This window comes from Hippopotamus amphibius, chromosome 6 (genome assembly GCF_030028045.1).
Source record: "Hippopotamus amphibius kiboko isolate mHipAmp2 chromosome 6, mHipAmp2.hap2, whole genome shotgun sequence".
NCBI lineage: Eukaryota > Metazoa > Chordata > Mammalia > Artiodactyla > Hippopotamidae > Hippopotamus > Hippopotamus amphibius.
The window spans coordinates 123,520,100-123,545,749 of record NC_080191.1 but is presented as its reverse complement, the minus strand read 5'-3'; positions in this window follow the sequence as shown (position 1 = coordinate 123,545,749).

Genomic DNA, 25,650 nt, shown 5'->3' with positions numbered 1-25,650 from the left:
GGATGTATAAAGAAATGAAATCTAAAACTTAGAAAAAAAGGCAAAAACATAACTGTTCTCTTTCAAAATCATACTAGACTAGTGATCCTTGACCATGGGCAATTTTGTCCCCCAGGGTCACTTGGCAATATCTGGAAACACTTTTAATTGTTATGATTGGGAGGGGAGGGGCTACTGGTATCCAGTGGGTAGAGGCTGAGATACTGCAGAACATCATACAGCCCCCAGAATGACCCCCTACAACAGCTTTCCAAATTATGCAGCCCAAAGTGTCAACAGTGCCAAGGCTGAGAAACCCTTTACCAGGGCATTGTCTGCCGAGCCTGACTGAAGGTCATCTGGTGCTCCAGGGCACTATAACTTTGTTTGACTTTCTATTTACTATTGATCAAGTCTCAGACTATGTAAAGTTGGATGTTAGCTTATAGGAGACTGATAAACTGCCAATGATTTCTGTCTTACACAAAAGTTTTATTGTCCTGGTAGTCACTGACCATTTTTTAAAATCTAACTTTGAAATTTATTCCAGCATTCTTTTTTTTCCTCTGAGCATATATACAACTGATGTTCATTGTTTGTGGTCATTACGTTCTATAAAGTCACTGTGAACTCTGAATTAGTGAATACTGAACCATTGCTCCTAGAGGAAATACAGAGTTAGGTTCCTTCAAACTCTGGTCACATTTTAATCAATTAATCAATATTTAACCTTGATTTATATGTGTTTCTGTTTAAAGGACAACTTATTTAATATATGATGTTGATTCTTTAACACTGAGCTAACAGCCAACAACACTATAACTTATGCTTGAATGAAGCTTATGTGATAAACAGAGTTTCTCTGTGAGGTGTATCACAGCTTTCTTGAGCTTCGAAGCAATAGATAGAATTCCGACACTGCATGTGGGACTTATTCTCAACAGTAAAATCAACAAGAAAAATACAAAAATGCAAAAAAAATGTGGCAATAAACAGACCACAAAAAGGACACTTGTTTACAATACGAGATCTGAAACAGGAAGGCAGAGCATGAACTTGTTTGACCTTGGTTGGAAACTTACGTGTTGGGAGATTCAAATTTTTTACCTCTCTGTACACGACCTCTGCATGTCCTTGAACACTCCACAAATGACCACAAAAGTGCTGCAAGGATTGATTTTGAGATTACAAATAAATTTTAGTGAGTAGACAAATTTGCAAATATGGAATCTGCGAGTAATGAGGATCTACTGTATTAGTTCTGTTTTGAACCAGCTTTTCAGAACAGATGTGAGTTCCTTCATTATTGAATTAAAGAATTACTTGACACGTGCTCACTGTATTGGTATAAGAGTTATGTTTTTAACTTTTTGAAAATTAAAATAGAAAATTTAACCCTTTTCAGGTGTCAAAATTTGTTATTTAGATAAAGTGCCCAGTGTCTTATGATGGTTTAGGGCAGTAGCTCTTACGGGTTTATTTTAGGGACATGAGTCCCAGTCAAGTGGGGACTGGACCCAGAGACAAATGTACATGGCAGACGAGTCACTGTGTTCACAGTCTTCTCTCCTGTAATGTGTTCCTGGCTAAGCCCCCTGTGTCTGGCACCTATTTCCCTCAGCATGCGTTCTCCCTCAGGAGGCTCTTTGTCCTCAGGGAAACATGCTGCCACTGAGCCCACTGCACAATTTCCAGAAACACCAGGCTAAACTCAATCTGGGACAGGTGGGAAGCTGGTCTTTGAGGTCACAGCAAGAGTTAGGTGAAGTCAGGAAAGGTTCAACAAAAGTTAAACCAAAAAGAATTCTGAGGGAAAAGACTCTCCACAGAGTGAATTCTCAGTAAAAGGACTGAGGAAATTCTCTTTTATCATATAACTTTCTGGAACCTAAAGAAATAAGGCCCAGGGCCTATAGCAAAATAAATGTATAGCAACTTTAGCATACAATTGAAAGTTTATCAGAAAATTAACATATAAGAAGTCTTTGCAAGTAGGAGGTGCTATGTTATATTAATGGAGTTGCTAAGAGAATGGCTGATGTCATGAGAACCAAAAGTAACTTTAAAATATCTGCATACCTAGAATCCGTGTGAGTTGTATTTTTAAATACTATTATACATTTTTAGCTTGGGGAGTTTTAAAATTAAAAATAGTATTTAAAAAAATTCAGCAAGAGATAAAGTAGCATTTTCCTTTTTCTTTCCCTTCCCCTCTGTGGTGTTTTCATCATTTACAGCAGTGGTTCTGTAGCTGACCCTTCTGAGTTTGAGTTGGTCCCCAACAAGGGTTCTTCTGCCCAGTGTCATTCGAGAAAATAGAATGAGACTGAGCTCCATTCAGAAGCAAAGGAAAGCTTTATCCTTTGATCAAAGAATGAACAGGTACAAACTGAGCTCTAGAGTACATGCTCTCTCCTAGCAGCTGCTGGCAGGCTTCTTTATAGGGTTCTCCACTACGGAGGGAGGGATGGATGGTGTTCTTACGGGTCCTTGTGATGGTGTTGCTTACAGGGTTCCAGACTGAAGTGCTGGGTGCAGCATCTCTGCACACGGTATGCTGTTGCTGGGTTGAACTGCAGTGTCATGGGCAGTGCTTCTGCCCACAGCCTGCCAAGTTGGGGTGTTAGGCACTGTGCTTCTGTGCTGGGAACTCTAATCCATGAGTCAAGTGCAAAACTTTATTACCTAGATTCCATTGTGTTCCCCATCCCCCACCCCACTCCCACCTCCTCCTGCAGTCCCCAGTGGGCTTTGTTTGTGACAGTTTTCAACCAGGAGGGTTTTTACCCCTCAGGGGACATTTGGCAATGTCTGGAGATGTTTTTTTTTTTTTGATAAAGAATGGAAGGGTGATTAGGGAGTGGTCCAAAATATCAACAGTGCCAAGGTTTTGAAACTAGTCTACCAAGGGTCAACAAACCTTAAAGGACCAGATAGTAAGCATTTCAGGCCATACTCTGTTACAAAAACTCAAATCTGGTTGTAATGTAACACTAGCCATGAACAGTATGTAAGTAAATGAGTGTGGCTGTGTTTCAATAAAATTGTATTTATGGATACTGTTAAATTAATTAAGGAGGCCATTAGGCTGAGTTGGCTCTAATGCTGTGACTGCCTACATAAGCAAACCAAAATCTAACCCTGTAAATGCCACACATGTATGAAATTGAAACCCAAGGCCAACCAATCACAAACAGCCAACTAGGCTTTAAGCTATACTGATCAATAGTTTCCTTTCTTTGCGTCCACGTTTTCTCTCCTGAGCCTCTGTCAGCAGAGCTGTCCTAACCACTTCTGGTTTGGCAGTGCCCCATTTGAATCAATTTTTGCTCAAATAAACTCTTAAATTTTTAATATGAATCAGTTTATCTTTTAATAACATTGAAATTTGAATTTCAGATAATCTTCATATGTCATAAAATATTATTCTTCATTTGATTTTTTCTTTTTTTTTTAAGAACTTTTATTGAGATACAGTTAACAGACAATAAACAGCATATATTTAGAGTGTACAATTTGGTATCCCAATCTCCCAATTCATTCCCCCCCACCCTCCCTGCTTTCCCCACTTGGTGTCCATATGTTATAAAATATTATTCTTCATTTCATTTTTTCTTTTTCAACAATTTAAAAATATAAAAGAAAAACCATGTCTAGCCTGCAACCCATACAATAAGGGGAGTCCAGGCCTGATTTGGCCCAAGGTCCCAGTGAATACAAATGTTTTTGTTTCTATCTATTTTAAAGGAAGCACAGTATTTTCATTCAGCAAAACCATTTATTCTTTAAAAAAAAAAAAAAAAAAAACTTACAGCATTTTAAAGTATTATTTGTGTTGCTTGTTAAATACCAGTGATTCAATTAAGAAGACCTGTGGATGAAGAATAACCCTTTTTATGTAAGCAGTGCTATTGTGTTCCAGTCATTAAGAACTGAATTTTTAATAGGCTCATGGACTGAGGAAAATTATTCTTTTTCTTAAGTGATTATGATTTGCTTATTTAATCTTTGTCCCCTTTTTCAGCCTTCTTGCCTTCTTTTGGCTCACTACTGGATCTTCTGAGTGAAGCAGACCCAATTTTCTGTGGGGCTGAAATTTCACCGGGGGTGAGTTCATTCAGATTCGGGGTCATTTACATTTCAAGTCTGCAATTTGATCTGATTATCACTGGCTGAAAAGAAACACTAAGGGCTTTTTAATGTGGGCTGAATCGGATAATCCATTCCAAGGGCTGGGTAAAACTGGGAGAAATTGGGAGTCTGGAGGGTAGTTGCTTTTTATTTCTCAGCAGGGGAATATCATGGGAAAGTTTTATAAACACCATTTTCCAAAGAACAACTGAAAAAAACTTGAGATTTTTCTGAAGAACCAAAGAGGGAGAAATACTTCCTGCCAGAGTGAAAAAGAAGGAAGAATGAGAAAGGAACAAAAGGGGGTTATTGTGGAACAGTCTGAAATATGCCTACGGGCGAAGGGCATAGTTATCGTACTTCCAGTACTTTCTCCTTTCCTAAGTGGTGTAAAGAGTACCTGAAAAGACTTCTAAGCGTTTGCCACAGTGCCCAGATACCATATAAAATATACAAAACTCATTAATTTCTCTAAATTTACCTATTAGAAGACATAAAATGGAAAACAGAGGATCCAATTCTCAATGTCAACAAAAGACATAAAATAGCTAAGAGTAAGCCTATCAAAAATGTGTAAAGCATGCATGGTGAAAACTACAATATTTTACTGAGAGGTACAAAGAAAAAGTTGAAATGGAGAGACATTTCATTAGTCAGGGTTCTGGCAATGAAGCAGAACCATTACGAGTGATGAAAGTAAGGGATTTATTCGAGGATTGGACCTTAACAACGTGGGAGCCAGTTGAGAAATCGATGTACGGCAGTGGCAGTTGTTCCTGCATCTGGTGCTGGCCTCGTGTCAGCAGAATTGGCAAATGGGAAAGAAAGATAATCTTAAGTGGGAGCAAGCAGGGAAAGACTGGAAATTGCATTCTTTTTTTTCCTTATCACCTCCAACCTCAATGACGTGGGTGCCCTGGAAGGTAAATGGAGCCCTTCACCATGGTGAACCTGGCATGTGAAGCTGATTCTGAGAGCTGGAGGAGGAGGTCTAGCATTAACTGGTGGAGCTGCAGGTCCAGATGCTGCTTCATTTCTTCCCTTCAAATCTTGCACACATTCCTCTTGGCCACCCTAACAGAACCATATAGGAGAGGAAAGTGAACCACCGTTCCCACTCAGCTAAGTTAATGCAACTATCCATAGTTAGTCTCTGGATGATGACAGCAGTAATACTACAGCAAACACATAACATTAATCACATATTAGACCCTTTTCTAAACATTTTACTTTTAACTCAATTTAACTCTCACCACAACTCTCTGAAGTAGGTATGATTATTAGCTTTATTTTATAAATGAGGAAACTGAGCCCTTGAGAGGTTAACAGCTTGCCGGTGTCCACATAACTTGCAAGTGGCAAAGCCATCGTTCAAACCCGGACAGTTTGGAAAGACTGTACATTTTAATATGTCAAGTCTCCTCAGATTAATGTATTTTAATACAATCTCAGTTAAAATCCTAATGGGCTGAGTATTGAGAATTTGTAAGATTTTTCTAAAGCATTTCTTGAAGCCTAAACAGGTGACTGCATACAATAAAACTCCAATAACTGAAATAGCACATTTCCATAAGAATCAACAAAGAATCAAAGGTAGCGCTAAGCAGAGTTTAATATACAAACCTAGAAAAGAAGATCTAGAACAAATGCACCCCTGCAAAACTGACTTTTGTGTGGGGAAGAATCCAGTGAGACCTCATCTCCCTGTGACTCACTGTGACTGTGACATTAAGAGGGGAGGCCACATCACTTTCATACTTTCTCATGGCCATCTTGGCAAACCTGCCACATCAGCCCCTTTTTTCCTGTGCACTTGAGAACTGTCCTGGGGAGATAGGTCCCAGCATTTATTCAACTATTTTTAGGTAATCAGCCCCTCTAGTCACATTCAGTCATAGGAGTAGGAGTGGTAAGGGGCAGAAAGTGCTAACTGACAGACCGAGGTCCTGTGATATTGCTCCTCCAGGCTGTTGCATATGTTTAAAGTTGGTTCCTTATTATGCAAAAGTTTTCTGTGTGTGTGTGGGGGGGGGGTACCCTAAAATAACCCTGCTGGATCCCTTCCACTGCAGATCCCCTGAGGGGCAGAATTTCTCCAAGCCTGGTTCTTGCTTCTTACCTTAGCCTCTCCTGAGAGCTGTTTTGCCTCTTTTTTCATAACTTCTTGGGCAGTGTGTAAGGTGACCAACCACCCTGGTTTGCCTGGGACTGAGGGGTTGAGACTTTCAGAGCTAAAACTTTGACAGTCCTGGACAAACCAGGAGGATTGGTCACTGTAGAGAGTTCCTTTCAAACACCTCTCTACCACCATGCCTGTCTACATCTGGCCCCTGAGCAATGAACACTTTTGATCCACTATTGCATCCCAAACACAGGCTTCTGAGGCCATGGATCACTACTAGTAAGTGGCTCAATTCTTATGCTGGTCCACTGTGTCCCCAAATACCAGGGAACTACACACCAAGCTCTCAGAGTGGCCTCCTACAAGCCCCCAACTGGGCTTAATGTGAAACGGAAGAGTCCCCAATTCCTCCCTTCAGAGTAGCTGTGGGACCCGAGTGGACGACTCTCTCTAAAGAGCATCCCTCCCTTGGCTTTTTTGCTGTCTGTCCTAAAGGCCTTTCTCTGTGGTCAGCTAGGGGCCACACACTAGCGTTTGTCACTCCTTTGCAGTGCTGTTGAGGCACTGAAGTTTAGGTACCGCACTTCGGAATGTGGGGGCACTTGCCAAGTACCCTTTTTGTCATGAGCTTTTTAGGCCTCAGAAAAAACTGTGACAAAAAGAATTAGAGTTTTAATATCATGTTTCATAAAAGCCATTAACCAAAAAAAAAAGAAAAAATTTCAGGGCAAGAGAGGATTATGAAGCATGAAAATAATTGATTTGATACATGGAATTGTTAAGTATCTGCACATCAAAAATTGTGTACAAATTTAAAAGTTAAATGACAACCAGGAATACATCGCCAACAAAACAATAAATAAGAAGCTAACAAACTTAAATGTGTTAAAAAAATTTTTGCAAATAATAGAGTCCACATCTTACCACCCGTACCCCCACCTCCTCTGCCCAAATTCCTTTTATGAATTTTCCTGGCCTAAACGCATAGAGATTTAGGCTAATAGATGCCTCTCTTGTCTCCCTATGTTACATGCACCACCAACAGTCAGAATGATCCCTTAAAAATGTAAACAAGATCATGTCATTGCCCTATCTGAATTTTCTTTATGGCTTTCCTTACATTTAAAAGTGAAATCCAAAGTCCTCACACGCCATGGTTAAGTGCCTCATGCCATCTGGTGCTGGCTGCCGTTCCAACCTTACTGGTGCTCTAGCCCTCACTGAGAGCAGAAACTTTATCACCATCACTCAGAACAGTGCTTACTTAGCACAGAACAGATCCTCACTAAATTTGTTTTGAATGAATGAATGAATGAATGAATGGATAACTAGAAGAAAAAAGACCAGTGAAGAAGTTTTTTTTTTTTTTTTAAATTTTATAAGAAGTTTTTTTTTTTAAAAGAAAGGATACTATTCATCATTGGCTAGTTAATAAGGGCACTCTCATATACTGCTTGAGGATATATACATATTTAGACAATATTTGGGAGAAACAATTTGGAAATAAGAATGTAAAGTACGTGAAGCTCATATCATTTTAAGATTTAGTAGTTTCAATTCTATAAATCCGGAATATGCATAGCTATTGATTTAGGTAAAAGGAGTTTATTTTAGCATTATTAATCATAATAAAAAATTGGGAACAATCTAAATGTCCAATAATAGGGGAAAAGCTTAATACATGTTTGTTAACTCACACGATGGAATATTATGTAGGTATTACTATGATTTCCAAACAAATTTTTACTTCTACGTAATTGCTAAGTAAAAGAACAAAATACAAAATTTCAGATATCATGTGATTATAATTAAAATACACATGCATAAATTTAAAATTGGAGTAAATCATTACAACGTTACCTGTGGTTAATTGTGGTTGGTGTGGTAATTTGTGATTTAAATTTTCTTCATTATACTTTGTTTAAATTTCAAATTTTATTATGCTTGGAATCAGAAAAGCCTACAAAATTTATTTTTAAAATCATATAATTGACTAAGAAACTACTGATCAATGAATGCTGATGGTCTTTAACAATTCCACAGACAGGTATGGGCCAGTGAATAGATGAATGTGAATCAAATGTGCATAAAATTAAATTAACTTGCTACAAAACAGGGCCAGAAAACCTTTTTTTAAAAAATAATAATCGACTACCAATTATTAGTTAAAGGAATATACAACCCACAATTCATAACTTTTTTGTTTATATGAGAAAGCCAAAGTTATCAGGCTTAGTTCAAATGACAGCATATATATTAACAAAAATATGAAGATCTTTGACTGGGGCAGGAATTTCCCCCATTACATTTATGATTCTTTGATTCTTTTTAATTTATTTTTTTCAATCTTTATTGTAGTATAAGAGTTTTACATTGTTGTGCCAGTTTCCGCTGTACAACAAAGCGAATCAGCTGTATTTACACATATATCCCCATATCCCCTCCCTCCTGAGCCTCCCTCCTGAGCCTCCCTCCCACCCTCCCTATCCCACCCCTCTAGGTCATCAGCAATCATCGAGTTGATCTCCCTGTGTTAGGCAGTTGCTTCCCACTAGCTATCTATTTTACATTTGGTAGTATATAAATGTCAATACTACTCTTTCACTTTGTTCCAGCTTCTCCTTCCCCACCTCCTCATGTCCTCAAGTCTGTTCTCTTCATCTGCATCTTTATCCTTCCTTTGCCACTGAGCTCATCAATACCATTTTTTTAGATTCCATATATATGTGTTACCATCCGGTATTTGTTCTTCTCTTTCTGACTTACTTCACTATATATGACAGACTTGTCATCCACCTCACTACAAATAACTCAATTGCATTCCTTTTTATTGCTGAATAATATTCCATTGTATATATGTGCCACATCTTCTTTATCCACTCATCTGTCAATGAACATTTAGGTTGCTTCCATGTCCTGGCTATTGTAAATAATGCTGCAGTGAACATGTGATACATGTATCTTTTTGAATTATGGTTTTCTCTGGGTATATGCCTGGTAGTGGGATTGCTGGGTCATATGGTAGTTCTATTTTCAGTTTTTTAAGGAACCTCTATACTGTTTTCCATAGTGGCTGTACCAACTTACATTCCCACCAATTGTGCAGGATGGTTCCCTTTTCTCCACACCCTCTCCAGCATTTATTGTTCCTAGATTTTTTGATGATGGCCAATATGACTGGTGTGAGATGATACCTCATTACAGTTTTGATTTGCATTTCTCTAGTGATTTAGTGATATTGAGCACCTTTTCATGTGTTTGTTGGACATCTGCATGTTTTCTTTGGAGAAATGTCTGTTTAGGTCTTCCGCTCATTTTTGGATTGGGTTCTTTGTTTTTTGTTTTTTGTTTTGATATTGAGCTGCATGAGATTCTTATATATTTTGGAGATTAATCTTTGTCAGTTGCTTCATTGGCAAATATTTTCTCCCACTCCGAGGGTTGTATTTTCATCATATTTATGGTTTCCTTTGCTGTGCAAAAGTTTTTGAGTTTCATTAGGTCCCATTTGTTTATTTCTGTTTTTATTTCCTTTACTCTAGGAGGTGGGTCAAGAAAGATCTTGCTGTCATTTATGTCATAGAGTGTTCTACCTATGTTTTCCTCTAAGAGTTTTATAGTGTATGGCCTTACATTTTAGATCTTTAATCCATTTTGAGTTTATTTTTGTGTATGGTGTTAGGAAGTGTTCTGATTTCATTCTTTTACATGTAGCTGTCCAGTTTTCCCAGCACCACTTATTGAAGATGCTCTCTTTTTTTCCATTGTATATTCTTGCCTCCTTTGTCAAGATAAGGTGCCCATAAGTGCGTGGGTTTATCTCTGGGTTCTCTATTCTGTTCCATTGATCTGTATTTCTGTTTTTGTGTCCGTACCATACTGTGCTGATCACTGTGGCCTTGTAGTATAGTTTGAAGTCAGGAAGCCTGATTCCTCCAGCTCCATCTTTCCTTCTCAAGATTGCTTTGGCTATTCAGAGTCTTTTGTGTTTCCATATAAATCGTAAAATTTCTTGTTCTAATTCTGTGAAAAATGCCATTGGTAATTTGATAGGGATTGTGTTGAATCTGTAGATTGTTTTGGGTAGGAGAGTCATTTTCACAACTTTGATTCTTCCAATCCAAGAACATGGTATATCTCTCCATCTGTATGTGTCATCTTTGATTTCTCTCCTCAGTGTCTTATAATTTTCTGCATACAGGTCTTTTGCCTCCTTAGGTAGGTTTATTCCTAGGTATTTTATTCTTTTTGTTGCAATGATAATTGGGAGTGTTCCTTAATTTCTCTTTCTGATTTTTCATTGTTGGTGTATAGGAATGCAAGAGATTTCCGTGCATTAATTTTGTATCCTGCAACTTTACCAAATTCTGTGATTAACTAATAGTTTTCTGGTAGCATCTTTAGGGTTTTCTATATATAGTATCATGTCATCTGCAAACAGTGACAGTTTTCCTTCTTTTCCAATTTGGATTCCTTTTATTTCTTTATCTTCTCTGATTGCTATGGCTTAAAATTCCAAAACTGAGAATGGTGAGAATGGGCACCCTTGGCTTTGTTCCTGATCTTAGAGGAAAGGCTTTCAGTTTTTCACCATTGATGATGATGTTGGCTGTGGGTTTGTCATATATGGCCTTTATTATGTTGAGGTAGGTTCCCTCTATGCCCACTTTCTGGACAGTTTTTATCATAAATAGATGTTGAATATTGTCAAAAGCTTTTTCTGCATCTATTGAGATTATCATACGGTTTTTATCCTTCAGTTTGTTAATATGGTGTATCACATTGATGGATTTGCATATATTGAAGAATCCTTGCATTCCTGGAATAAACCCCACTTGATCATGGTGTATGATCCTTTTAATGTGCTGTTGGATTCTGTTGACTAGTATTCTGTTGAGGAATTTTGCATCTAAATTCATCAGTGATATTGGCCCATAATTTTCTTTTTTCGTGACATCTTTGCCTGGTTTTGGTATCAAGGTGATGGTGGCCTCGTAGCATGAGTTTGGCAGTGTTCCTCCTTCTGCTATATTTTGGAAGAGTTTGAGAAAGATAGGTGGTAGCTCTTCTCTAAATGTTTGATAGAATTCTCCTGTAAAGCCATCTGGCCCTGGGCTTTTGTTTGTTGGAAGATTTTTAATCACAGTTTCAATTTCAGTGCTTGTGATTGGTCTGTACATATTTTCTATTTCTTCCTGTTTCAGCCTTGGAAGTTTGTACTTTTCTAAGAATTTGTCCATTTCTTCCAGGTTGTCCATTTTATTGGCATACAGTTGCTTATAGTAGTCTCTCATGATCCTTTGTATTTGTGCAGTGTCGGTTGTTATTTCTGGTTTTTCATTTCTGATTCTGTTAATTTGAGCCTTCTCCCTTCTTTTCCTGATGAGTCTGGCTAATGGTTTATCAATTTTGTTAATCTTCTCAAAGAACCAGCTTTTAGTTTTATTAATCTTTGCTATTGTGTCCTTGACTTCTTTTTCATTTATTTCTGATCTGATCTTTATGATTTCTTTCCTTCTGCTAACTTTGGGATTTTTTTGCTCTTCTTTCCCTAATTACTTTAGATGTAGGGTTAGGTTGTTTATTTGAGATTTTTCTTGTTTCTTGAGGCAGAAAACCTTATAACAAGATTTCAGTTCATGTCTATGGCTCAGATGTGAATAAAAAGGAACTTTATTTATTTATTTGTTTATTTTATAACTAGTCACATTTTATTCTACATTCTTTCATGCCTCTTATGGTAGAAAATACTTGATTTATTGGGTGATGTTGTCTCCATCTTATACATTTTAAAATAGTAATTACTCTGTGCTATTCTATCTCTTCCTTCTCTGCTTGATGTAAATCTGGGGGATGTGGTTTGTGAGTTTGCTCTAGAGATGTGTCATTTCATCCTTGCTGGACCTGATTATAGTACCTTACTTGGTCTGACCCCTTGCCACATCTGCTTCAGTGTCTCTTGGCTCCTTAGTGACGGGGGTCCTGTTCTATTATCTATGGGAGTGAGGGTGGTCTCACCTGGTGTTCAGGGAAGTGTTTACAACTGATGCTTTAGCAACTAGCTTTCATTGAACACATGTCATGTGCAAGATCATGTGTTCTAATAACTTGAGGGGTACTTGCTTGTGCAATTCTCATGCCACCTTTGTGAGGCAGATAAGATAAGGAAACTGTGGCTTAGAGAGAGTAAGTACTTTACCCACATTCTCTAAGTGTCAAGGTCAGAATGTCCATGGACTTTGTCAATGCCCCCAGTTGTCAGGTCCCCTCATACTGTGGCCTTCTCATTTGACCCCAGGTCTCCTTGGGACCTTTTCTTCACAGTTCCAGGAACCCTTGGCTGCTTCTCCACAGGAGGTTATTCTCATACCTAGATACAAGTCTATACCTAGATTCCCCAAGCATCGCTGCATTACCTTGTCTTGCCCAGGCTGTGTTGGAGGCAGTAATGACAGATTGGCAGTTTTCCCAGGGTCGTCACAGGAAAAGAAGGGAATTTTTCCCTCTGTCTTCAATCTTTCAGAGCCTGCCTTCCTGAGAACTTCCAGGAGACTCACTTTCTCCCTCTAGCTTCTGGATGATCTTTCTCCTTTTGAGCTTTGTCCTTTTTCTTCCTTGTCTGATCTACAAGCTTTAGACCTTGATATGTGAAAACCCAGCTATGGGATATTTGATAAAAACATTGAAGAGCCAGGTTATTAGTACAAAAAAGAAGTCTTGCTAGGAAAAAAGTTGAAACAAGTCTTCTTAACTTCAGGTCTTACCAGTTTGTTGCTTTTCTGGGTTTGTCTTTATGATGAAGAGCTGAAGAGGGAAAAACCCACCAGAATTACACAGGAAGGACATTTGGTGATATTTGAAATGTTACTCTGCTCCTTATTTTCATCTTCAACCCTGAAGGTCCATGCTAGCCTGGCCATCCCTATCTGGAAGCATCCCTTCCTGTCTTGGTCAGTGGTTCTGCCTTTCCCATCCTGCCATCACACACTCAAGAGCTATTAATATCTAAGTTCTGCCATTCATATAAGCATTTGGAAGGCTCTTGGGTTTCATAGCGTCCTTGTTTGAACTCCATGCTGGTGAAAGCAAACCTGAAGCATTAAAAGCTGACATCTTAGCTACATCTCACGTATGTGTTACAAGTGAGAGTGGGAAAAAGAACTCAGAGAGGGAGCCCATATAGGGCCAGTGAGAGAATCAGCATGTTGCTCAGAAGACCCTCTTCTTTCTAGTATGAATGCTCTCATTGCACAAAGGGAATACTGTGCTTCCTGTGCAGAAATATACTTGCAGTTTAATGTATCTGTTTAATGATAATGAGTCTTAGTTATCTTTCATTTTGTCCACATATCTAGGTTTCAGGTTATGTTTTACTCATGCAGAAGAAATAATCAATACTCCCTTTTTATATCAAAGTTTTAGACTCACATTATGAACTCTGCTCAATCTTACTCTATAATTAGATATATACTTTCCAGCTTGGGAACTTTCTAACGTGAATAAAAATAAAGAAGCAAACAAACAAAACCCATAGATTGTGCTTACAGTGGAAGAAAATAACCAGAAGAATCACTTTTCACTCATGTATTGTTACTGAACCAAACTTATAGGTCCTCTCACCTGCCACCCAGCAAAGCCAATCTACTGACCCTTGGTTGTAGTGAAGGAAAGTACAGTGTTTATTGCAGGTGCAAAGCAAGGAGTACAGGTAGCTCATGCTCAAAAGACCCAAATTCCCCAGTGGTTTTCAGGGAAGCATAATTAAAGGTAAAATTTAGGGAGAGGGCTTCAGGGTGTGTGACTTTCTTCTGATTGGTTGGTGGTGAAGTAACAGGGGTGGTGTTCCAGGAATCTTACGCCAGCCTTCCGGTTGGGGTCTGGGGTCCAAGTGCTTGCCTGAAGTAAATATCTCCACCTGGGTGGGGGCCTTAGTTCCTGCAGAAGAACTCAAAGATATGAGTCAAATTGTTATGTATATCCCTTGAGGAGGACTTGATTTATCACTGCTGCACTTGTTGTTTCTTGACTGCTTTTCCTTTTTTTCTGCATTCCCTCACTTCCGCCCCGCCAGTAACCATTTCAATCTGCCATTTGGAACTCAGGGCAGATCTAGGAGGCTGAAGCCTTTTTCCTACAAACAAGAAATGGGGACATGGAAAGGCTTTTTCATGCAGGAGGGACCCTCATGGCCCTGCTCAGTTTTAGTACTGTTACCATAATAATTTTAAGCAAAACAGTTTTGCCTGAAAGTTGAATCAACAGACAGTCCACACTCCTGTGAAACTCGTTTATTTCCTGTTTTGAAGGGCTCAACTAAGGGGAGGAACTACCCTTCTTTGCCTTAGAGACAAAGTTCTAAGTTAGCATTTAATGGTCTTCTCCCTTCTTCATTCTATGAATATTGTCATGTACTTGATTCCTTCAAGTTACTAAAAATAAAGAAAATTCCCCTCTTATCATTGGTTAACTTAACATTTGAATCATGAAATTAAAAAAAAAAAAAAAAAAGCAAACACTTTAAGAAGTTATTTCTTCTCTGATGTCCATTATTATAAGGCCCTGCCCATCTAGGTCCTGTTTTTGTCCATGTCACTGACCTCCGCCCTGGGAGAGGCATTGAGGGCAGTGGTTGCAGATGTCTGCCAGTGGGTGAGAGCTGGTTCATTGCAAAGAAGCAAAATAATAATGCTAATGATGACGAAGTTTTTGTTTCACTCTTTGGGGCGCCAAGGATATGAGCAGACAGTTCAAAGGAAAGGAAATGTAAATGTCTGTTAATTACATGCACAGATGCTCAGCACCATTCATGATGAGAGAAATGTATATTACTAAGATATACCATTTTTCACCCAGTAGATTGACAAAAATCAGAAAGTCTGATAACATGATGTGTTAGGGAACATGTTGGAAAACAGATACTCTCAGAATTGGTACTGAGGTTTGGCAAAATCTAACAAAATTGCCAATGCAATTTGTTAGATGCAACTTGCTGACCCATAAGTCCCACTTCCAGTAAATTTATCCTATACTTATCCTCATGCACATGCAAAGTGACACATGTAGAAGTTTATTGTGGAATTTTTTAAATAGATTTATTGGAAACAATCTTAAATGTTTATTAATAGATCATGGGTTAGATACATTATACTACCTCCTTACATTGGAATACTAAGCAGCCTTAAAAAGACTGAGAAAATATACATAGATACGTAATGATCTCTAAATATAAGTTAAAAGAGCAGAGTATTGAACGGGGGGGCTACCATTTGTATAGAAGAGTTGAAAGGGAGGTCTTTGTATCAATATATGTACAGCATTTTCTTATGGCAGCAAACAAAAACTCAGGAAAGTGATGGCACATGTTGTCCCTACAGAGGGAACCTCGAGGTCTCGGGGGTGGGGAGGAAGTGATATTTTCACTATATTTCTATCTATCTATATAGATACAAATACACACACACGTTATTTTTTTGTTTGAATTTTGGATCACTCAAATACATTATCTATTGAAAACTTACACTTCTGTTTATAAGTAGCAAATACTTTTAAGTAACTGTGAGCTGCTTCTACTTACAACACTTCTGACATCAAATGCATAGTGTTTTTCCAGCACCAACAAATTCTCCAACTCTTTGGCCATCAACTGGATGTTCTACAATTCAGTTTAATTCTGACACTAACTACCCATAGGTTAAGGGCTCATTCCCAGGGTAGTACTACCCCCACTTCAGACACCAGTTGCAGGTCCTAGACCACCCTACTTCTGACCAACCAGCTATCAATTGGGGGTTCCCATGACTCCCCCCTCAGGTTTGATAATCATCCAGAAAAGCTCACAAAACACAGGAAAGCACTTTATTTATGATTACTGGTTTATTATAAAGGGTACAACTCTGGAATTAACTCAGTCATTGGCCCCTGTCCCCTTCCTGTAGGTTAGGCAATGGTGCTGAAAGTTTCAGCCCTCTAGTCGCGCCTTGGTCTTTCCGGCAACCAGCCCCCATCCTGAAGCTATCTAGGGGCCCTCAGCCAGCAGTCATCTCATTAGCATACAAGAGACACTATGGCTCCAGAGATTCTAAGGGTTTTAGGAGCTGTGTGCCAGGAACCACAAAGACCACACTTATATTTATTGTATCAGAGTAACACAATATCACTTTGCAGAGGATGTGGCAGATAATATTTTCCAAAGATAGCTACATCAATATATCACACCTCACAAGCTCTTCTTACAATATGATGCTGACACTTCCCTTGAATCTGGGTGGGCCTGGAACCATGTGGAGATGACTGAATTTCAAGGTTAAGTCATAAAAGATGAAATAGCTGCTCCAGACTCTCTTCCTCTTTCGGGATGCTTGCCCCTGGAATCCAGTTACATTGTTGTAAGGAGGTCAGGTAGATCCTTAGAAAGATTTTGTGAAGATGTTTCCACCCCAGCCCTAACTGAGGTCCAGGTGGCAGCCAGTATCAACTGCCAGAGTTGGTAGTAAGTGAGCCAGCCCCCAGCCATCTCAACTGGTGCTGACTAGAGCAGAGACAAACTGTCTGCTCCCAGCTCTGCCCAAACTGCAGATTCACAAGCAAAATAAATGACACATTGTTTTAGGCCACTAAGATTTTGGTGGTTTATTGTTACACAGCAATGAATGAAGAACCAGAACAGAGGGGAAATTGCTGGAAGTTTTTTAGAAGACCTTTGGGGCATCTTCATGAAATAAAGGCAGGGATACAGCTTGGTGTCAGGCACAGCTAGAATCAGATTGGTCACTTCCACAATTTCTTCTCTCTGTATCAGTTTCTCCTCATCCGTTGGTCGTTGCTGCTTCTCTTAGGAAAATAATAAATTGCTTTCTGAGTGAGTTTAAATCTCAGAATCTCAAGCAAAATGCAGCTCTAATTTTACGATAGGAATCAGCGGCAAATAGGATTAGCTGAACAGGAATTCTTATAACAGTACCATCTTGGGTACTTCTGCAAAAGTCATCCAGATCAACTGATTAGGAAGCCAGCAGGATGTTAGTGGTAAATCAAGAGGGAGATTGTGAAGGGCAAATGTATTCAGTGTGGCTTTACACGTACACTGATTTTATGGGGCAGCAGTACATTATAGTCGTTAGGAACTTGGACTCTGGAGGCAGATGGCTCTGCTCAGTGTGGCTCCACCACTGGTGTCTTTATGACATTTAGCAAGTCATCTCTCTGTGCCTCAATTTTCTCATCTGAACATTGGCTCTAATCACATTTCCTGCCATACAACGTTACTGAGGGTTTTAGTAAATTATGTGCTAAGCGCTAATAATAGTGTCTGGCACAAAATGAGTCCTCAATGAATAATGACTCTGCTTTTATATTCCAGACATCAGATATGATATTCTATGGAATTTATCCTAAATTGTCTTTGTCACTAGAACTTACAACCAAGTTAAATTCATAAAGTGTGAGCAAGTCCCAGCCAAAAGTTAGATGCTTATGGGAAACTGCTTTCTATTGCCCTTTGGTCCCCGTCTCTGTTCATACTTGGGAGTGGTGGGTTGTTATGGATATGGCAGATTGGCACTCAGCTTTCGTTCCAAGCTCCTCTGCATGTGCTTGGAGATGTGCAGAGACTGGCGTCCTGAAACCTACTCTTCCTAAACTTCCACACAGCTGGTGTTCTGAATACAGATTAGACTCTTTAATGGGATGCACTTATGCAGAGTCTTTAAGGTGGACATGAGATGGGTGCCATCTTCCTGTTGCTTTGGATTTTACTGGCCAATGTCATTGTGAGGATTTTGAGATTTTTCTGGAGATGTCCAGTGTCCCTTCACTAGCTCTCTGTGTGTTGAGAGGCAGCTGTGATGGGAAGGGCAGTAGCTGCAGCTTCCTGACCCCTGGATCACAGTAGGTGGCAGTGGGATTTGAGGCCAACCAGCATAAATGCCATCTCCTGAAGCCCCACATTTCTGAACACGTCTGGGGTAGCAGCTCTCTTGGCGGGCCTGTTATATGATGTTGGTTGGACATCATTCCTCTAGCCCCTACAACACTTACATAAGCACCCAGTTCCCTGCATTCTATTCTTTCAGCTCCTTCTCTTGCAGCCAAACTCTGACTGATTCAGACAGGGAGCCACAGAAGTTGTCTTTCCCATGGCAGTCCTCTGTCAAGTGAATAATTATTCCAGCTTATTCCATGTGACCTTGCTGAGCTTCTCTATATAATGGAGGAGAACAAGAAAAGGAGGGTGCGGGCTGAGGAGTTGGATTACCGATAAAGAATGATTCCTCAAAAAATAACAAACAAGTTCATCATGTGCACAAGGGAGAAGGTCATTCCCCTGCTGCACCACTGTTATGGGGGTGCACTGGGGTCATGTTGTGAGAGTACCTGGAGTAGTCCTCAGCATGATAACCCCCAAAAGAATCTCAGTTGATTTTACAAGTTATCGTTCGATATTTCCACTCGAGCAGAGCGATTCAGATCTGTTTTAATCTCCTCTGCTGTGCCACCTTGAAAAATTGAATTTTTAATGCCTGTCATTTTTCATCAACACTAGTATTGAGTTCCCCAAATGTTCTCAGCCCCTTTCTTCCTTGCCACCTCCCTCCACAGAGCATAGAAAGCCATACACTTACTGCCTTCTCTTCTCTCACCCTAGCAGGGGTCATATGATCCAATTCCAGTGAAACTCTGCCTGGAGTAGCTTCTAGAAAAGCTTTTGTTTTCCTTATAAAAAAAGGTATGGTTAACAGGGTTCCCTCCTTCCTTCCCTCCTTCCTTCCTGTCCTACATTAAAAATAAATATGATATCTGGAGTCATAGCAGCCATTTTATGAACATGAGGTGACAAGCCAATTCATCAAAGACAATAGAGGGAAAAAGACAGAAGGAGCTAAGATCTTTGATGACACCACTGAGTCTCTGCATTTGCCCTGAATTTCTTACCCCTGGGCTTCTCCTAAAGTGAGAATAATAAATCTCTATTTGTTTAAAAAAGTATTTGTAGGGTATTCTATCCCTTGTAGTCTCATTTCTATATAATGTTATTTATACCTCCTGGGGGTTTTGTGGGGATCCAACAAGATAACTGGTGTGAGCGTACTTTGAAAAACTATAAAAAGAAAACCAATTTTAAAGTCTTATTTTAAAGAGAATCAGATGTTTCTGAGTAGCTCAAGGTAGAGGAAGTTTCAATGAAATGATAAATGATTGAAATAAATATGCCACATATTCCTTTCAAGAACTCAGATGAAGGCTTGTTTCTCTCTTAAATTATTAATAACTCCATTTAGTACTTTCAAAGTACTTTGCTATCATTTGATATTTAATCCTCAGAATTTTCCTAGCAGATTGTAAAATCTCATTTTACAAGGGTAGAAGTGAAAACAAGGTTTTTCAAAGACTTTCTCAGAGACACATATGCCTGTGGCAGACTCAGAATTAAAATCAAAGAATCTAACAGTCCGGTGTGTAATTGGCTTTCTCATGTAAGTTTGATATGCAGGACATGACACATCCCAAGGAAGCCCTAAGCCCTGAGCATTTAAAGTTTCACAGTATATGTATTTTCAAACCAAGGTCCAGCTAACCTATACTTTATACTCTATCCTTGCAAATAAAATGCCTTTATACACAACATTAGAAGAAGGCAAGGAAACAATGTCCTCTACCAGTAGTGAACTTAAGTCTATTTACACGCTGCTCTATACTGTGTAATAGTTTTATGTGGCCCCAAAATTCATATGTTGAACCTAATCCCCCATGTGATGATATTTGGAAGTGGAGCATTTGGGAGGTAATTAGGTAATAAAGGTGAAGCCTTCATGAACGGGATTAATACCCTAAAAAATAGAGACCCCAGAGAGCTCTTAAGTCCCTTCCACCATGTGAATAGAGCAAGATGGCAGTTTTTGAGCCAGGAGGACGTCTCTCCAGATTTTGAATCTGCTGGTGCCTTGACCTTGGGCTTTCCAGCCTCCAGAGCTGTGAGAAATTTCTGTTGTTTATAAATCATCCAGTGTATGATAATTTGTTATAGCTGTCCAAACTAAGACACACACTGAAAGCATCATCCTATCCTGGCATAAAAGAAATGAGGTCATATTATTTTGTTATTTTTCTGATGTACATTGTTATAAGCAGTAAAAAGGTGGTTCTTTTGATAATACATGTTGAAAAAAACAGGGGCAAAATAAGAAGAAATATCTAACTGCCTAAACAGGAAGTGGATTCATGCTTTAAAAAGGAAGTGAAGAGAAATCATCGGTGATCAAATCTTCACTCAGGATTCTGCTGTTGAGAAGCTCCCTCCCCCTTCAACCCAAGAAAATGCTCTGCCAATTTTAATCATGTTTTGTTTGATGAGAAGAAACTTGGCTTTTAATTGATGGTGTTATTTTCAAGAACAAATTGATGCATTTCAAAGCCTTTAATCCAAATTCTGACTTAGTAAGATTTACATGACATGAGATCAAAGAGAGGAATAGGAAAAACAGAGCAAAACAGAAATACAAAAAGGCCTAAATTAAGTCTATATTATTACTATCTTTATTTTCAAATCCAGAGATGGATGATATAGGGATTTCCTATGCCAGCTCTACTACTTCCTAGCCATGGGACTGTGGGCAAGTGACTCCCTCAGTGTTTAATTTCCTCAAGTGATAAATGGGCATAATGATAGTACCTACTTCATTGGGTGGTTAAGGGAATTGTATGAAATGATATTGTAACAATAACAGTAGCTATTATTATTGTCTGTAAAAACCAGGAAATAATAGGCACAACTAAAGTCAGAGACACCCACAACACGTACTACAAAATTGCAAGACCTATGTCAAATATATTTTGTAAAGTACTAACGTGTAGATTGTTAAGAGGTGACAAAGCGCATACTTTGGTCCAGTTCTGCTATTCTTAAGGGCAACAATGGTCACTGGATTGAAGAGGACACAGTTGAATTTGAGGAGCGAAGAAGGTGGTGTTCAGCAATAAACAGGGATATTCCTGAGTAGAAATCCACTATAAATGAGAGAAAATTATCAAAAATTATTAAAGGATTATTACTGGTCACAAGGAGCAGATGGCTTCCCAGAAAGCCTGAACAGTAGAACTTTGATAAGCCCTCTGGATTCTTGTTGAGGCTTATAAATTTATGGAAATAGCACACACCCTGGGAGAATGAGAATTTTGTAAAATACTTAAATCTCTGCCACCTGGTGTTTTAAAGGCTGTTGTATATGTACCTTTTATTTGTTAACTACTCTTCCTTTTTTTTAACAAATGAGGTTTTAAAAATTTTTTATTTCTTTTATACTCTTATTTTAAAATTATTATTATTATTATTATTATTTTGCCATGCTGTGCAGCATGCAGGATCTTAGTTCCCCAACCAGAGATCGAACCTGTGTCTCCTGTAGTGGATGTGCAGGGTGCTAAACCACTGGACCTCCAGGGAAGTCCCTGCTAACTACCTCTTCTGCAACAGTTTTATGATAATTAGAACAGGGGAGTGAGGTGACAATCTTACCTGATTTATAGAAAAGATATTTTCAGGATGTAGTATAATTGAATTGGGGGAGAGATAGGAAAATGAAGCCAGAAAAGTCAAGTGCTTAAAACTGGAAGAATTAAACTGGGTAAACTCTAGGAAAGACATGTGCATAACATATTTGTCAGGGCAATCCTGGCTTCTAAATATTGTTGCCACCAAGAGCACCAAGCACAGGACAGAGCCCTTCACCAAGTGTCCTCCGTGTTTCAAGAGCACCTCTAGTGTTTCCTGACTGCCTCCCAGGTGGCTCAGTGGAGTAAGCTGCCCTTAAAGGGGAAGCAAGATGAAAGAAGGGTGAGGAAGGAAAGACAACAAGGAAAAAGAGGGAGCCAATGAAGAACACAGAGGAGTGAGGGAAAATTAGGAGAAGGGAAAGAGAAAGGAAAAGAAGGAAGAAAATGAGATAACATGGGGGAAGAAAGGGATGAAAGCATGAGATTGGGACACGCGTGGAATCGCAAAGACATCACTAGGAAGCTTGGACTGGAGTGTTGAGCTAGAACTGGAAACAGGAAGGGAGAGAGGAGACATTGTGTCAGGAGGAGCTTCTTGAGAGTAGAGGAGGTAGAAGAAAAGGAGGTTAGAGGAATAAGAAAACACTGTTACCCCAGATGTCTGGATTAATAATCATCTTTATGTCTCTTGTGTCAAAGCTCTTAGTGATATTGCAGGCAGAACCGCATCCAAGACTGTTTCAAAATAATGATGCCTTTTTATGAGGCAGAGTGTATGAAGGGGAGGAGAAACTGGATGAATGATAGAAGAGATAGGAAGCCAGTCCTGCAAGACTCCACAGGGAGACGCTGATGCTGAACCCTTGGGAATGAAAGTGATGCAATGCCTGTGAAAATGAGCAGGATGTTTACTATCTCTCTGCACAGTTGGAAAAAAAAAAAAAAGGAAAAATTATAGCACTGGCTGCACACAACTGTTTCTTAAAGAAGAATGTATTGGCATCTGATTTATCCAAGACTGGGCTGTCACCTTGAGGATTTGGCATGGGTGATATTATTTACATGTGATGTTCCATATCAGTTATTTTACTGTTTTTAAACCAAGCTTTGGCACTTTTTCACTTGTATATTTGCTCCTTTTCCTTTATGATATGAGTCATTTATTGCTTAATAGACTCATACATCTATTAAGTTATCTCTTGGGCCAGTTGTTCTCAAACTTTAATGAGCTTCAGAACCATCTGGAGGGCTTGTTAAACACAGATTTCTGGGCGCTACCCCATCAGAGTTTCTTATGTATGCAGTTGCCTGGAGTGGAAGAATTTTCATTTCTAATAAGTTTCTAGGCCATGCTGCTGCTGCTGGTCCAGACCTCGCTTTGAGAACCACAGTATTTGACAAATAGGAGAGTGTTTCTACTGGTGCAAAGTCCATTACTGCAGAGATACTAAAATACAAGATCATATTTCCAAGGATGGAATTTTTAGAGTTTAGGAAAACTGTGAGAAGCATTACTATACAAAATTATTAATTATATTAATTTATCAACAGCAAAATCAAAGAGTTCTAGGACTTCTTTTATAGGAAAGTTTCTGAATTTGTGACTTTCTCTGATTAGATGACTCACTTGAAATTCTGGCCCACCACTGTAGTTTCATTAATTTTAAAACCTCAAACTTAAGAGTTGCTGAAGGAAGTATTACACCTGAAACTAATACAATATGGTAAACCAAATATACCTCAATTAAAAAAAAAAAAGAGTTGTGAAGAAAAATTTCTCCTCTTCTTCACATGATCCTATCTTGGCCCAAAGAGAAGGACGCATTCACCAACACTTCTGTCCTCTCAGAACAGTTCTGGTGAGGAAGCTTGTGCCCCTCCCTCCACCTGCTGTGGACCAAGTGTGACACCCACTGGGCCATGTTGGTGGTGAGGACTGTGCCCATAAAAAGAGGAGGGAGCCATCTTAATCTCTGTGACCCCCTGAGCTCTCAGGTGCAGACAGGCTCGCCTGCACTTCTGTGGCTAAGCAGTAAGACCACTTGGGTAGCACCCTTCCACAGGCATCAGTCCCTGCTGGAAACAGTATACAATACAGACTGGTCCTTGCAGCTGACTGGGTAAGTGGATAGAGAGTCCTGTCTGCAGCCTGGACACAGCCCCGGTGTGAATGTGCAGATCCTAGACTTAAGATAACTTAAGGTCTAAGGTGCATTCTCCAACATGCTTTAGCAGAAGCCCTGCTTAACCATTAATACAATTGGCTATCTGTTCTTTAAGTGTTTGCTTTATCTCTGAAGGGGAGCAGAATAGAATTTTAGATCTAAAAGACCTTTAAAATATAGTCTGGAAAACAAGTATATACATAAGATGGGCATGGGGGCAACAGCAGGCAACCTGGGGAGACTGAGGATCTCAGTGTAGGGTCTGGTGGTCAGCTTGGGCTGGAACAGCTCACGGTGGTTTTTATTCAATAATACAGCCGTAGCTGGTACATCAGGCAGGGGATAATCAGAAGCAGAGTTCTAGTTAAGTTCTGGTTAAGCCACCTAAAAATATGAGGTCTTTATTATGTGAAGCCTTTTTAAACATTTGTGGAAAGAATGACTGCTACTTTTATAGTGTCTTTTTTCTCCATATAGTGCTTGGCACACAGGACACTAATGTGTGCATTCTGACCTGCAGTTTGTTAGGATCAGGCCTGAGTAGCAACTCTAGATCAGTTCCAGATCTGACTTTTTCACCTTACTTTAAATTACATGAAAAGCCAAAGAGTTTCTTGGGCTCATGAGGCTCCATTTAGGATTCTAGAAATACACGACCTTTACCTCTGTGTTGAAAATTGGCTCTGAAATGGGTATTTTAGCAATTCTGCTCATGGGTGTGGAGTTATCCCAACTATAGCTTTAACCACGGAAGGGCAGTCCAACAGGAAAAGAGGAACATGGAATTTCTCCAAAGGAACTACATCACATGTTTAAGCTGGAGAGGAGGTTAAAAACAAAACCATCCTTATTATGAACCAAACGCTAGGAGGAACAATTTAAAGATTTACTTCCAGGACACTCTGTCGTTTGGAATTTAGTTAGCTTAGTGACATATTGAGGAAAGAAAACTGGAAAGAAGTTTGATCTTGCAATTAAAACATCAGTGAGAAAAACTAAAAGCAAAATGAAGGCATACACATTGAGAGTGTAGATAGAGATGGACAATGAATTTTTACTGTTTGAAGAAAGGTTGAATTCTTGAAATAAGATGTAACTGGGAAAAAGGGAAATATTTAGTCGTTATTCAATCAAGGAGTTTAGGGAGCTCATGAAACCAAATAAAGGAAATGAGATTGAGAGAGCTAACAAGGTTAATTCTCCCAGTGAGAGCCCAGATAGAGAATACTGTTGAGAGCAAAATTTTCCCTTCCTCTCCTCCCCTCTTCCCTCCTTCCTTCCCATCTCTTCCCCCTCTCTTCTCTTCCTTTCTTTTCCCTTCCCTTTCTCCTCCTCCTCCCCTTCCTCCTCTTCCTCCTTCTTCTTATTTTAAAAAAAATTTAATCACAGAAATTTCCTAACATACACAAAAGAAGAGAGAATAATATGATGAACCTCCATGTATTCATCTCTCAGCTCCAGCAGTTATCAACATATGGTCATTCTCATTTCATCTGTAGCACTCCATTCCTCCCCCAGCCCCTTTTCACCTGCTGGATTATTTTAAAGTTAATTTCAGACACCATGTATTTTCATCTGCACTGTCTTTAAGAAATAAGGATTTAAAAAGCAAAATTTAACCACAAGGTCTTTTCATATCTAAAAATATTAATAATAACTCTAGGAAATAGTAAATTATTATACCAAAGCTCCAGTGTACAATGTTAATATACAAAAGTCAATTGCTGTCCCTTACACAAACAATGAGCAAGTGGAATTTGAAAT